This window comes from Aptenodytes patagonicus, chromosome 7, assembly GCF_965638725.1.
Source record: "Aptenodytes patagonicus chromosome 7, bAptPat1.pri.cur, whole genome shotgun sequence".
Lineage (NCBI taxonomy): Eukaryota > Metazoa > Chordata > Aves > Sphenisciformes > Spheniscidae > Aptenodytes > Aptenodytes patagonicus.
Genome location: NC_134955.1, coordinates 26,889,491 through 26,903,070, shown reverse-complemented (window position 1 = coordinate 26,903,070; position 13,580 = coordinate 26,889,491). Strand labels below are relative to the sequence as shown.

The window sequence follows — 13,580 nt, the reverse complement described above, 5'->3', positions numbered from 1 at the left end:
TCTGTCCTTATTCCAACAGGACGAATTTGCAGTGCAGCTCAACCATACATCTAAATTCTCAATTTACTGGAACTATTTTCACACTAACCTGATTTTTTTCAGTTCTTCATCCCTGATTCAGAAGGAAAGAAAAAAAAAAGTGAAGCCTTAGATCAATAGCTTGCTTTTCTCAATAATTTTAATATACTTAACACGTGTGCAGAATATGGACATTAAATGGATGCAAAGAAGTCTGGCCATTCACTGATTAGAAGATGCAAACTGACTTCTGTGGGCAAACAGTCTAGTCCTTAAAAAGGTCTCATATAATTCCCAAATGCCAGCTATCATTAACAGCAGTCTAAGTCTCTGAAGAAAAGCAGCAGCTTACCTTCATCCTCCTGGGGATCCAAGGAACCTCAGCAATCAGCCTCTTAGAGGTTCCTTTAGAGGTTCCTTTAATGACTGTAACCAGAAGAAGCAAGAGGCAGAAAGCTGCTGATATTTCAGTCGAAGGTAGAAGACTTAGACTTGATTCATTTAAGAGAAATATTTTCTTTTCTTAGATCAATTTTTTATGAAAACATATTAAGAGATTATTGTCATCTAATATTTGAAAATAAGTATTGCCTTTTTATCACCAAAAAACCATAAAAGCAAGGCTTGGGGTGTTTTCATTTGTTCTTTCAAACACTCTGTATCTGGGGTCTGCATCTCTGCCTGGGGGACAGACACATTGGAGCTCATCTCACATCCAGGAGTACTCTGACATTGTATGATTTCCAGAGTTGACTGTGTGTTGTGGATTGCTCTGTGCTGCACCCAACAGAGCTGTATGGAGATCCTGGTTCTGGTTTCCACTAACTCAGGCCTTCTGCTGCCCCATGCTTCTGTGTGCTATAAACAGACCTTATGCCTCCTACTTTAACTTGAAGGAGAAGGAGGGGTGAAACCAAAAAGGCAAGCTCAGCCTTCTCATCTACCACAAGATGAACAAAAGTCTTCTTAAAACAGGTTAGCAGAGACCATCTGAGGATGCGCTTGGCTTCTTGGAAACAGGAAACTCCCGTTATTTAAACCTCAAATACACAGCAAGTGCCCAGAATGTTTTGCCTTTAAGAGGAGTGTTTTGTATTTGCCTATGCAATGACGAAGCTTCAACCCCCAGCCTTTTTTCCCCCCTTTTTCAAAAGCAGGGGGAACAAATACAAAGTAAAGGCAGAATGGCATTCTCATACATCAGAACTGGAGTGTGCACCTCAATTTTGCAATTCCACCTTTTACAACAGAAGAGGCCACTGAAAGCTCTGCTCTGCAGCCAAGCAGCACACAGCACATCAGGATTCAGGTGGCTGAGCTGCCCTGGAATAACCAGATCCAGGGTCTTTGATGACACAGAGAGCAACCACAGAGAACAAATGCCTTGGCCAAGCACACACCTAGCTTATCTGAGATTCCCTCCTGGCTTTCTTCTTGTTATCTCCTCACTCTCCAATGAGAATTAAGGAAGGATGAAGAGAGGACCACTTTCCTCTCCTCTCCTCTCCATAAAACAGGGGGGAGAAGAAATTGGAAGAAAGAGGCCTATTACTGAAACCATGTGTTACCCCTGCCATTGCTGAGCTCACTGCAATCAAACCAGCAGGAGAGTGCTTCATCCTGTTCCAAGAAGCTCCTCTCTTGCCCTAAGCATTATTTTTCCTACCCTGCCCAACAATAATGGCCCAGGCACAAACATATCAGCGGTGTTCAGCTGTATTTTCCTTGGCTGCTTAAGGTGCTTTTCTAATAACGTTCCTCAGAGAAAGCAGGGGTTTAGGAGCTCTATAGCCTTGTATAGCCTTGACCCTGCCAAAACACACCAGCAGTGCTTCAGGGTCAGCTGCTCTCCTCCTGTGACTGACATGCTGATTATTTTGCCAAGGTCTCCAGAGATTCTTCGCTCCACTCCATGAAGAGCACATCCTGAAGAGACACAAACCTGCAGAACCAGTGAGGAAAGACAGCAAGGTCACTGAGGGAGGCACAAGGACACCTGGATGGGAACTTAGTTTCTCATTCCACCACATTTTTTGAGACTTAAAATATTTTTTCATTTCACACAGGGATGAAGGTTTGGCATCCACCTTGGAATCCTTCATGCAAAAACCCATGTGCTCTAGAACAGCAGTCCTGAGGTTAGGACATGCATTTCTGGCATGTAGGAAACCTGCTTTCAGGACCCTGTTTTGGATTTGTGACAGCATAGGTGAAAAACCCAAACCACTTGGCTCCTAACCAGCATCTCTGTTTTGACTAAGAAATTCTATCCCAAACGCAAGAAATTCACCCAAGGAGAACTGAGTGGAGACCAACCCTTTCCCACAAAGCAGTACTGGTTTCAATAAATCAGCATTTTCTGCAGGCGAATTGTTTCCTTGAAAAACTCCCAGCCAGTCCTAGCCTCAAGTAATAACTAATGTGGTTTCTGCTGTAGACATAAGCCTGGAAGCAACCCACCCAACAGAGGTTCTGCTTAGGAACAGCTCGCCTCCCCTAAGTAGGGCCAAGCCAGCACTGTGTAGAAGAAACAAATAAGGTTTCCTGAAGTTTGCCCTGACACCTCAGGATTCTCTCTTCTTCTCCTAAACCAGCAGCTTGTATTGTTAAACAGAGGAAAGGAGGTGTGGTGGGAAAACCTCACACACTGCATTCCTGTTTACTTTATTCGTTCCTTGGTCTGTGTGATTTGAGACAGTAAAAATGTTGCTGATGTCCAAAAAAGCATGTGCGTGTACGTGCATGTGTGGTAAAAGCTTTAGAGCCTGGCCTGTACATTATGTGGACAACTTTATGCACTGGGGCAGACAGCATCTTTTTCTTCTGTAGCTCTAAGGAGAGGTAAACCTGTCTGCAGAGGGAATTAAAAGAAAACATACGGTAATATCACAGATGTATCTCATAGTTTGTCTTGCTGATTTAAAACGCTTCCTATGAATTGGCTTGAAAGCACCTCCAAAAGTACAGCCTACTTAAACTATGTTCTCCAGAAAGAACGCTTTTCCCCTTCTAAACACAGGATTTTATGTGCAATACAGGATTATCCTATATAGGTCACTGACACTCCATGGAAACCTGTGTAAGAAGAGCTATTTATCTAAATAGCTCTATTCCCACACTAAATTTTTTTTGCTTCTCTTCCTTTATTGCTAAGAATATTTCAATTGAAACAACATCTTTGTGCCTTTGAGGATCTCCGCTCCTGCTGCCACTTCCCCACCTGGAGCTATAATCCTATGCTTGTCACAAACCCAGCCACTGCCGCAGAAGTTATTACAGCTACAATCTGCAGATTATAGCAACTTTTAATAGGGGATAAGCAGCAGGAAAAGGTGAGTTTAAGCAGCAAAGAACCTGCTGGTTCAAAGAGCCCTATTATTAATATTTATTATTTTTAAGCATTCATTGAGTGCTGTAGAAGATAAAAGAACTAACTGAATACAAGAACCAAGGAACCGAGTTTATGCTCTCTCTCTTTTTTGTCGTGTATAAAGAATGAGCATAGTGTCTGGGGAGGAAGGGAGCCAAAGAAGAGGTAGCAACAGCAAGGGGAAAAAGCCACACCTTTTATCAACAAGATGTTCCTAATAGTAAGAAGTATGAAGAGAATTGAAGAATTCCCCAGTGTCTAATCAGAACTGTTCCCCATAGGGGATCTTCTGAGCATTACTACAAGGCACTGGCATATCTTTAAAGAATGGAGCTTTGATCATAAAAAGCAAGCGTGTGGAGGGGGGAACTGGAAAAACAACAAAAGGAAATGCAACTGCATCACCCTGTGGTATGAGGGCAAGATCCAGCCCTGGACAGACGCTTTACAAAACTCCAAGTAAATCCATTTCGGCCTTGTGTAAGAGGTTAGAATGAGGCATACTTCTCGCTCAGGTCCATCATCGTAGACAAATTCCTCCTCTTTCCCACAAACCCTTTGCCCCTGTTGCTCCAGAGGGGCCCCCGGTTACTACTTCTCTTCCCCAGCAAAGATGCAAGCTTGTGACTTACACCATTTTAAACCTTCACACTTTCAAACAACCACCCATGACGCTTCACAGTTCGAATGCACTTTGCCGAGATTAGCTAACAAGAATGTTCATCATACCCACATGCTGGGGGCACTGTCTTCATTTTCACAGCTGGCGAAACAGATGCTCAGAAAAGCAACGCAACTTGCCCAGAGCCAAAGAGGCTCTACAGCGGGCTGATGCCAGTGATGCTGGCATTTGCACCTCTCAGTTCTGAGCAGTAAAATCAGCGATAGGACTTGGGAGTGAGAGTCCAACCCCCCTCCCAATGCCCTCTGCTCCCCAAGGCTACTGCAAAGCTTCAAAGCTGTTCCCAAAGAGCATCACGTTACAGAAATACTACAAGAAATCCACTACAAACTGAAACTTGGAACTATCTGCAGCAGCATTAACAAAGAAAATTAATGTTTTTAAACTAAACTCTGATTCTTCTCCTGCCAGTCCCTCCCCACTGCAGTATCAAAACATGAATACACAAAATGCGAAGCATGAAACCTTCTGCTCCTTTCAGCACAGTGAGCGGGGGGGCCGGGGGGGGGACGGACACACAAAACAAAAAACCCCTCTTAATCCAGCCAGTCTCTGGGAAGCCCTATTCTTTCTTAATCTCAGACTGTTGTTCCTGACTGATGTTTCCCTTAACATTTAAAAGAAGAGAAACAGTTTTTAATTGGCAAAGCATCATGGTAAGCTGAAATCCTTAGTAGTTTGGAAGGTCTCTTTTCAAGACTGCGAACCTAGAATCATTCATCACATCAGCAAGGAATTACATTGTCAGTTCTCAGGCTGCCAAAGCAAAATGTAGGTCAAAGAGATCTATTGGTGCTTCCAGCCTCGTGCCTCGAGCATTTCCAGAACTAGTTCTCAGCTTTTCCTGTATCTTATTCTGAAAAACAGCTTGGTGCAACTCTAGAAGATCCCTGTTAAGTGTCTGTCCTTCAACCATATGAAGCAAAAGCTTTGTTGATCAACACAAAATAAGCACCTCATTCTAAGCAGCTCAGAGAATCCCCTCTGATATTAACAGGAACAAAGGATAGTTAGCAGTTCAAAAATACATCAGATCCAAAGTCCACCCCTCTTAAAAACATTTTGAGACGTTCAATCCTTTATTCTCAATTATTCCTCATACATGTCCATTGTGGATCCACCACATTATTATCATTATTAAGTCCCACCAATTATTATCAGCCAAGACTGACATCAAAAAGCGTGCTGTTTTCAAATGATTACAGAAATAAGTACATCGACAACAGTTGACAGTGACTCCCATTCCAAAATCCACTGAATTTCCATACCACTATCGCATTTACCCTGGCAGCAGGTTTTGAGAAGTTCATATGAAAGGTGTACACAGGTCCCAGAGACTTCCATGAGAAACAGGTTCTCAGCGGGTCTGAGAAACCAGCCCAGTATAGGCATAATGTCTCTCTGTACAAGAAGATCTGGTTCTCTTCGCTCACCAAGAAAATGAGATGTGCCATCAAGTGAGCCAAGAACAAACCCTGTCGTTGCTTTCCCATCATAGTGTGTTCCAGTTCAGTGCCCTGTGAGGTCCATGTCTCAAGAACAGGCAAACTGCCAGTCAGGTCATTTAGACCATTTTTCCTGAAGTAGCGTAGACACCATCATTTAGTGCAATCTTTATTACTCTAAAACTCCCTCTTCATAGACTGTCATACACTGAGCTTTTCATAAGGAGTAAATATAGTAACAGTTTCCATAATAACGTTAAAAATACCCCAACAGATTAAATTCAACAGATGAAACAGGGCCATAAATATGTATGTCTAGCAACATGACCAAAATCACCCTTCTTCAAACTGGGCATTGGGCCATGAAATAAAGCTGCTAGCATTACAGTTTCAGTGCTGAGCCTTATGAGAAGCACAGAGCTGCAGAAACAGTCAGTACTGTAATCATGCACAATATATACAACCTGAGCTGCAGCCAAGGCCTCTAAGCTCCTGAGCCCCTGCCAGGCTGTGCCACTGACCCACAGTCAACAAGTCACCATATGGTCCCATACCCCATTCCACTCATCTGTCTTGTCATCTTTCCAGACGTCAGGGATGGCATAAAGTGTATTTAAAGCTGTTTATGACTCAAGTAAGAAGTCTGAAAGAATATAAGAGCTATTATTATCTCTGCTATACTACATGACTTTTCATATTATCAGCTTGGTTCAGTTTGACTTCCCCAGGATCAACAACCACTGTAAGATTTTGTCCTGACACTACTCCTAATGCCTGTGATGTTAAAGAGGATACTGGTTATACTGCTTCCAGAAGACTAACTAGAGCAGACTCCAGATCACATTAGGCACCACATAGACACTCCAAGAAAGTCCCTCCCTAACACGGCTATGCGCCAACTAAATGAGGGAGACAGAAGGGCAGGAATAGAGATGAACTAAACACAGTCAATCAACAGCTGAGCAAACTCAGACTTAAGCCCTAATTCACAAAACCATGCAGCCCTTTAGTAACCACAGAACCAAGTAATATCAAGCACATGGATGAGATTCAGTTTCAGCGCTGTTTATGTCATCAGAAGCATCCTCTCTTTCTTCCTGAAGTGATACACTGGTCTAAAAAATCTGAACTTCATTTGGGTTTAAGAATTGACTCTTCTACAGTGACCTTTCAATTTATTTCTCAAGTAGCTGGAAACTTCCATTTTAGACCAGCTTTATTTAGTAAATATATAGCAAAGGGAACATCCTGATGGCCAAAAAAAGCCCCAAAGGACAAGAACCCCCAGAGACTTACCAATCATTGGAATCCTTGTTGGAGGGACTACACAGACAGGAGGGATCCTGTACAGAAACAAGACCCTTACTAAAAACCTGTGATAGTCAAAAACCCACTTCCATCATCTCTAAGGACAATGACAAGATATTGGGTTTGGTTTGCTTTTAACTGAATTTGGTGAGGGTAAATTGACACCATATGAATACTCTCAATTGTCATATAATATCCGCTGCATATCAGTCCACCAAACACGAAGCATTCACATTAGGCATGTGGTCATCCAAAGCTTCCTGTATCAAGACACCTGCAGAGGTAATTCAGATAAAAAAAAAAAAATCACACATATACAACTCACCAGGATACTGAGCCTCTCTGCCTCTAGCTCTGAGGAAGACCAGTAAAGGACAGCACCTCCAGCACAGCTCCGCTGCCCTGGAAGAGTACATGCTGCTTCTTATAAACTTTGGGAAAATGGAAATCCTTCAAGCCCATTGCTAGAGAACAGAAGATGGCAGAGATGCAGAAGCAAATCCCATTTGGGGTCAACTTGTAAAACATCTTTATCATTTGTTTCCTTATCTGTGCAAAAATAAATAAAAACATGCTGACAAACTGGTTTAGCAGCTGGTGTGGTTAACAGAAAAAGATCAATGCACTGCCTTCCTATAGCCACTTATTTCAGTCTCAGACAATTTATACTAAATTAGCCCACGACAGATCTTTACCAATGCAGAAGTGATAAACAGCAAAGCAGCTGCTAAATGCTCCAAGGCAAGGGCAGGGAGGTGGGGGGAAGTCCCATCAACTGTTTGGTTGGCACTGAATTCAACCGAATCCTCTGGAACTAAGGGATAGGATAACTCATTCACCATTTTGGAAACTCAAGACTGCAAGAGCAGTGAAAAGAAAATAAGAAATGTTGGTGTAGGGGAAGGAATGGACACAAGAGGAATGCTGAACTGTGCAGTCACGAGCAATGGTAGAACCAAATGCAACTCGGCTGTCGTATCAATGACAAATGAGATAGCAACGACCATCAGAAAGCAAAGATCTGGACATCTGGAACATATCCTCATATGAAATAAAATTAAAGTCCAGCAGTCTTCCCAGTGCTGAGAAGTGGTGGGAAGGGACGGAACGGACAACACAAAATATTTAAGGAAGTTTTAGAAAGAATAAGCATCATGAGAAGGAATGGAGTTGTACAGAAAAATCAGTCCAGACAACCTTTTTCTTCCTTCATTTGCTACTTCCAATTAAGATTAGCAATCATTTCCAAGAAAAAAAAAATAATAAAAAAGAGAACTCCTAAGAAATAGCTTAAAAGGGAATGAGCAATTTCAGATCCCAAACGCTTCATTGCTATGCATCTTGGGGGAGAAATACACAGGCTTTGCCCTCTCAGGCAAATACATTACTTGGTTTTGAGTCGCTATTTGAAAGTGAAAACTAAAAACCACCACTTCCCAAAGCAAGTTACTTTCCAGCCCTCACTGTACTACTTGCGTTTTTTTCTCAAAAAAAAAGAAAAATGGATCCAAAATCTTTCCCTCACATTTTATTGATAAGTCAGTTTAAGTTAAACAAACAAACAAAAAGAATCATAATAACATTAGTCAAAAACTCTTGAAAAAGCAAAAGTAGGGATTACCTTGCCACAATACCCCCAAACAAGGACTGCTTCAGCAGCCTCACAGGATTAGCGAGGAGTATAGATATTCATCTGTTTTAATTATAGCTCCCAAACAGACCTTGTACCTACTACCACCTCATGCCATGACTTATCTTCAAGAGTCATGCATCAAGAACTATGCACTACCTCACAAAACCCTCCGAATACAACTTGGACCACCATCTGCTTATTTATATACCTTAAGCCTCAATTTTGTAGCATCTGAACTTCTCTTTTCAAGTCCTTCCTCATTTAAGACCCATGGCCCCATAAATCCAGTAGCTTCTGTTCCCAGAGCAGTTGTGTCTGTTTTCCCGCAGCCTGGTGAGAACAGACAGGACTCGAGATAATTAAATAAAAACACAGGAACTGCATTATTTATTTTAAAGGAAAACGTGTCTTCTAGGAAGAAAGTCCTTTATTTGGGCAAATCTGTGAGCTGTTTATCAGCTTAAACTCATTATCTGCCCATATGGTCTTAGCACTGTGGTTTAAAAAAAAAAAAAAATGGGCATGCACTAGCTGATGAAATGTCATCTGCCCTTATGCCAGAAACTAGTATTTTTGCACTGACGTCAAATTAGGATCCTTGCCACAAGAGGAGGGCTACCATAAGGATAGTCATAATATTTTAATTATGAAGGGATCTTACAGAAGGCAGCAAGGAAGGCAGGGGCAAAGCAAGAAAACCCATTCACAAAAATACGAAGTCACTTAATTCACTTTTTGCCTCCTCTGCTCTAGTTCTTTTTGTCTGGGGAGGTGGGGTGGGAAGAGAGCAACCTAACTTAAAAAGAAAAAAAAAAGGCAAGAGAATGAGATGCTAGAGCCAATAAACACACATCAAAGCATGAGATGGCTGTGCTTCAACTGCCTACAGTATTCAACCTGGGATAGATTAAGGCAAGATAAAAGGTGCTAGAAAGGAAAATACTACCCCTACAGCAGTGCAGACCCCCTCTCTCACTTGCTCAGCCCTAACGCCGAGATCCCAGCCAGCTCCGCTGCACTGAAAGCAGCAAGCGCACATGATAGACCCAGTTTTACAGAAACACAAATTTGTGCACCGTCGTCTGCTGTCAGGGACTAGCTCCACGCAGTGAGGTGGCTTGAAGCCCCTTCCGCTCCCCCATCGAGCCGCTGCAGCAGAGCGGGAGCTGGGTTTATTGATTCTGTGAGTCACAATTAGCCACGGGACGCAGGAGCAAAGGTTTAGCACAGGACATTAAACCTGACTGTCTGAGCTGTCAACTTGGTTATTCCAAGAAGAGAGAAACAAATTGAAGTCACAGTAACAGATGTTACTCATGTTTTATGAACTGCAGTATTATTCCTGGTTACAGATACAGTTTCTGCCTTTTAGAACAGACCTGCGATGCTGCGTGTATGAAATTATTTGAATTAAACAACACACAGGCAACTTGGCAAAGGACTTAAGGATAGCGCAGCATTTTCATATGCACACAATGATTCTCGTTTCCCTTTTGCCCAGCCCCACCCTCAGAAGTATAATACATGTTAAAGCAGCCAAAAATGAGATCACGCCAGGATAGAGTCATTCGTTGCCATCAGCTGAGGCGAGGATGCAAACACTCAGACCCCACTCCTCTTTTGTAAAAAACACACTCGGCCTCTTCTCAGTTTCCACTGTGGGGAAATTAAGTTGCTGGGATCCGTTCTAAGTTTTAAGTGAGCCTGGAAACGGAAGACTGGTGTTCTTCCCAGGATGTCTTATCCTTACACCCCAGAGGGAGTAAAGGGATTTCCCCATAATTTACAAAGGAAATCTGAAATACCTACCCTATGAGTGAAAGCCACCCCCAAGTTCATTTTGCTCCTCCGTACCTACCAGGCAAGCGGAGGGGCAGCCAGCGCTACAAAGGCTCTGCTGGAAGAGCCACTCTGACACCGCACAGCAAGAAAGCCCTCTCGTGGAAACTGCCAGCATCACCCACCCGAGCCCTCCTTCCTCGGAGCCAGCCCCGGCCCTGGCCCCGCCACGGGGGGTCTCGGCCTGCCCCGGGCACCGCGCCCCAGAGCGGCGCATCCCCCCCGGCTCCCCCCACGCCCCTGTTACCCTCTGGGCTGCGGACTGATGGTTCGCCTCCGTCTGTCCCTTTCCCAAGGAATACTGCCCGTTCACCTGCATCCCTCACGGGTTTAAACACACAGCAACTTGGGTAGCCAAGCAATCTGTGGGAAAGGTCTGCTCTGCAGAAAGGGTGGGACAATCAGCAGAAAATTTATCTTGATTTTGCCGGCAGTCTGCAGTATCTCAGAAAAGTTAAAGCTCTTCCTTTCTTCTTCTCACTCCGCTACGCTTAAATTCATGGCAACCGTATTGCATGGTATTTTAGCTTACACCAACAAAAGCTGTACCTCGGCCACAACAAATAGAGAAACATTAACTGCCTTCCAGGGAGGGTCAAACATTTGAATCATTTTAACATACTACACAAATATTTCAGTGAAAGCAGATGATAAAGAAGCGCATCTGTACATTATGCTACACAGTCAAATTCAAAAGATTCCCCCCAAATTATGAAGACGACAAAGAACGCACCAATTTCTCCCAATGACATCCCTATCATTTGCTCTCAGTTTTGTATACTTTTGAGACAGAACAACTGCCGCTCCTTACAAAAAGCACTGAATACCAAAATAATCATTTTACTGGTAGAATCCATCAAACACTTGGATACATCCTGTTGCATTAAGACAACTCTTTAATAACTCCACGCACTTTTTACCCACTAGTAAAAGTCCAGGGCAAGCCTGTGCTCACAATTTGCAATACCCAGCCAGGCACACAGCCATCTCCAGCACACTTCTGCCCAAGCAGCTTTGGTAGCCACTAGCTATTCAGTGAAATACGTGCCTAGAGTCTATTAATTGTGTTCAAATTTTCTCTTATTGTAGAAATACAAATCAGGCTGAGCTCACTAATTGCTGAGAGAAATGCTAGAGAAAAAAGAAATTACAATTACCAAACAGACTTCACAGAAAACCACCCAAGTACAATGCATCTGAAAACGCTGCCTCCTCGCTCACTCCAACAGTTAAATACAAAAGTTATGATAAAACTTTAAGTGCCCAGCTGTACAGTTTATAAAACCCACACATCTCAGTGGGGTGGTACCTCACTAACATGTCCTTGCAGCTATACATCTCTATTAGAAAGCGGGGAATGACCCAGGGTGGGGGGATTGCAGTGTGCTCATCAGCAAAGTGTGAAAGAGAAAATTCCTACCGGACTGGACTGAAGTCAGAAACGTGGGTAACTCTCCCACCTTCCTCATCCAAACTTCAGGGGTGGCGGCACACCCCAAAACGCTACAAACGCACGGCAGAGCGCCCCAGGCACTGCCTCCAGATACCCAGCGGTTCCTCCGCTTGCCTTCACAGTAAGAGGGCTCCCGGAGGGGAGTGGGGGCTTGGGGCGGGGGGCAATAAAACACAGAAATATTGAGGGCAGGCTCTGAGACTCCCGAGACGTTCCCGGGTACCGACCACGAGAGGCTCCCCGGGGCCCGACCCCGGGGAGGTGCTACCAGCGGGGCGAGTTCAGCTGGCTCGGGCTGCCGGGGAGCCTCCCCGCCAGCTCCCTTGCCGGCGTTACTGTCAGGCGGGCTGACATTTCAGCCCCGAGAAACTTGCACGCCCAGCACCCCGGGGAGCCACGGCGCTCCCGCACCCCCCACCCCGGGGAAACAACGCGGCGGCGGGGGGAGGCGGGCCCCCTCCCGTGGGTGCCCCCAGCATCCCCGCGCGTCCCAGGGCAGCGGGAGGGCGGTGCGGTGCCAAGCCGGAGCCGGCACCCCTGGCAGGGGGACGGGACCCTCGGCAGGGCTGGCTGCCGGGAGGAAAGGCTGCCGCGCACAGCCGGGGCACCGAGAAGCGAACCCCGTCTCTTTACCTGCCGGCGGCTGCAGCAGGCTCCCGCGGCGGCGGCTCCCCGGGGACACACCGAGCTGGGGGCGGCGAGCGGGCGGGCGGGCGGCTCCCGGCGGCGCTGGGCTCCCACTGCCGTGCGCGCCCCGTGCCCGGCAGCCGCGGCGCGCCAGAGCCGCCAGCGCAGCCGGCTCCACCTCCCGGCCGTGCCCCCTTCTCCGCCCCCGGCCCGGCTCGGCCCGGCCCGGCCCGGCCCGGCCCGGTCCGGCGCAGCCCCGCCCGCCCGCCCGCTCGCTCGCCTCGGCCCGGCCCCGTCGGCAGGCGCGCCTCTGCCAGTGCTCCACCGCCCCCCTCTCCTCCCGCTCGCCGCCTGCCCCCCTCGTCTGCCCCGTCCCTCGCCAGAAAACTTCCCGGTGCCCTCGGCCGGAGTCGCCAAAGGCAGCTCGGGGACTCGTCCCTTGCATAACGTGCCCCGGCGGCGGCTCGGCTGTTTGGGGGTGCGGGAGCAGCAGCCCTGGGAGGGTGGCCCAGGGGCAGCCAGCCTGGGACCCTCCCCCGCCGGGGAGTGAGTCCTAAGCCCGCCGAGCTCGCAGGAGGCACCGGAGAAAGGAGAGCTGCCTACTCCCCGTCTCCAGGGTGCCCCCCGTAACACCTGATCGGCTTCTGATCCACCGGGGATGATCCCTGGGATGCGAAAGAAAAAGACCAGGAAGGTGGGAGGTCACTTGTTGACTGGTATCTTAGTGAGAGCTGCCTAAATGCATTCGGAGATCTGTCAGAGAAATTTCAAAGAAAAAATGACACTGCGGGATTGGAAAGCCTTTCAAAAATGCGTACCAAACCCAATGAAGAGCCCATCTTTGTGACACGGGAAAAGCCAACCCTCCTAAGCCTGGTTTCCTAAGGAAATACAGCTTGTGCAGTTGTGCTCTGTGTGCGTGACAATAACTTCTGAGCCAGTTAAACAATTTCAATTAAGTTTGACAACTACAAATTTCAGAAAAATAGATAACTGTGTAGAAGAGGTGGTCTCTTTTACTGATCTTGCACATAGGATGACTGTGTCCCAAGTCCAACAGCATCCAACAGACACCAGGGAATCTGCAGGGGGGTTCAACTCAACTATCCCCTAGGGAAATCATACTTCACTGGTCCTGATGCTCACAAAAGTACTTGCTAGCTTGGAGGGAAAGAAATTGAGGGAGGAAAAAGTGTGCAGAAGTA

At 46.1% G+C, this 13,580-nt stretch overlaps 1 protein-coding gene across 6 annotated transcripts in view; it reads right to left on the bottom strand.

The window, feature by feature from the left end:
* Window positions 1-12,443, bottom strand: part of TSPAN18 (tetraspanin 18) — a 127,242-nt gene extending 114,799 nt beyond the window's left edge. For 4 of the 6 annotated variants that reach the window (XM_076344413.1, XM_076344423.1, XM_076344420.1 and 1 more), the window contains exon 1: window positions 12,382-12,443. The gene's annotated coding sequence lies outside the window, so the exon portion shown is untranslated. The remainder of the gene's footprint in view (window positions 1-12,381) is intronic. The other 2 variants (XM_076344419.1, XM_076344416.1) reach the window with 2 other exon arrangements.
* Between the last annotated feature and the right edge of the window lie 1,137 nt (window positions 12,444-13,580).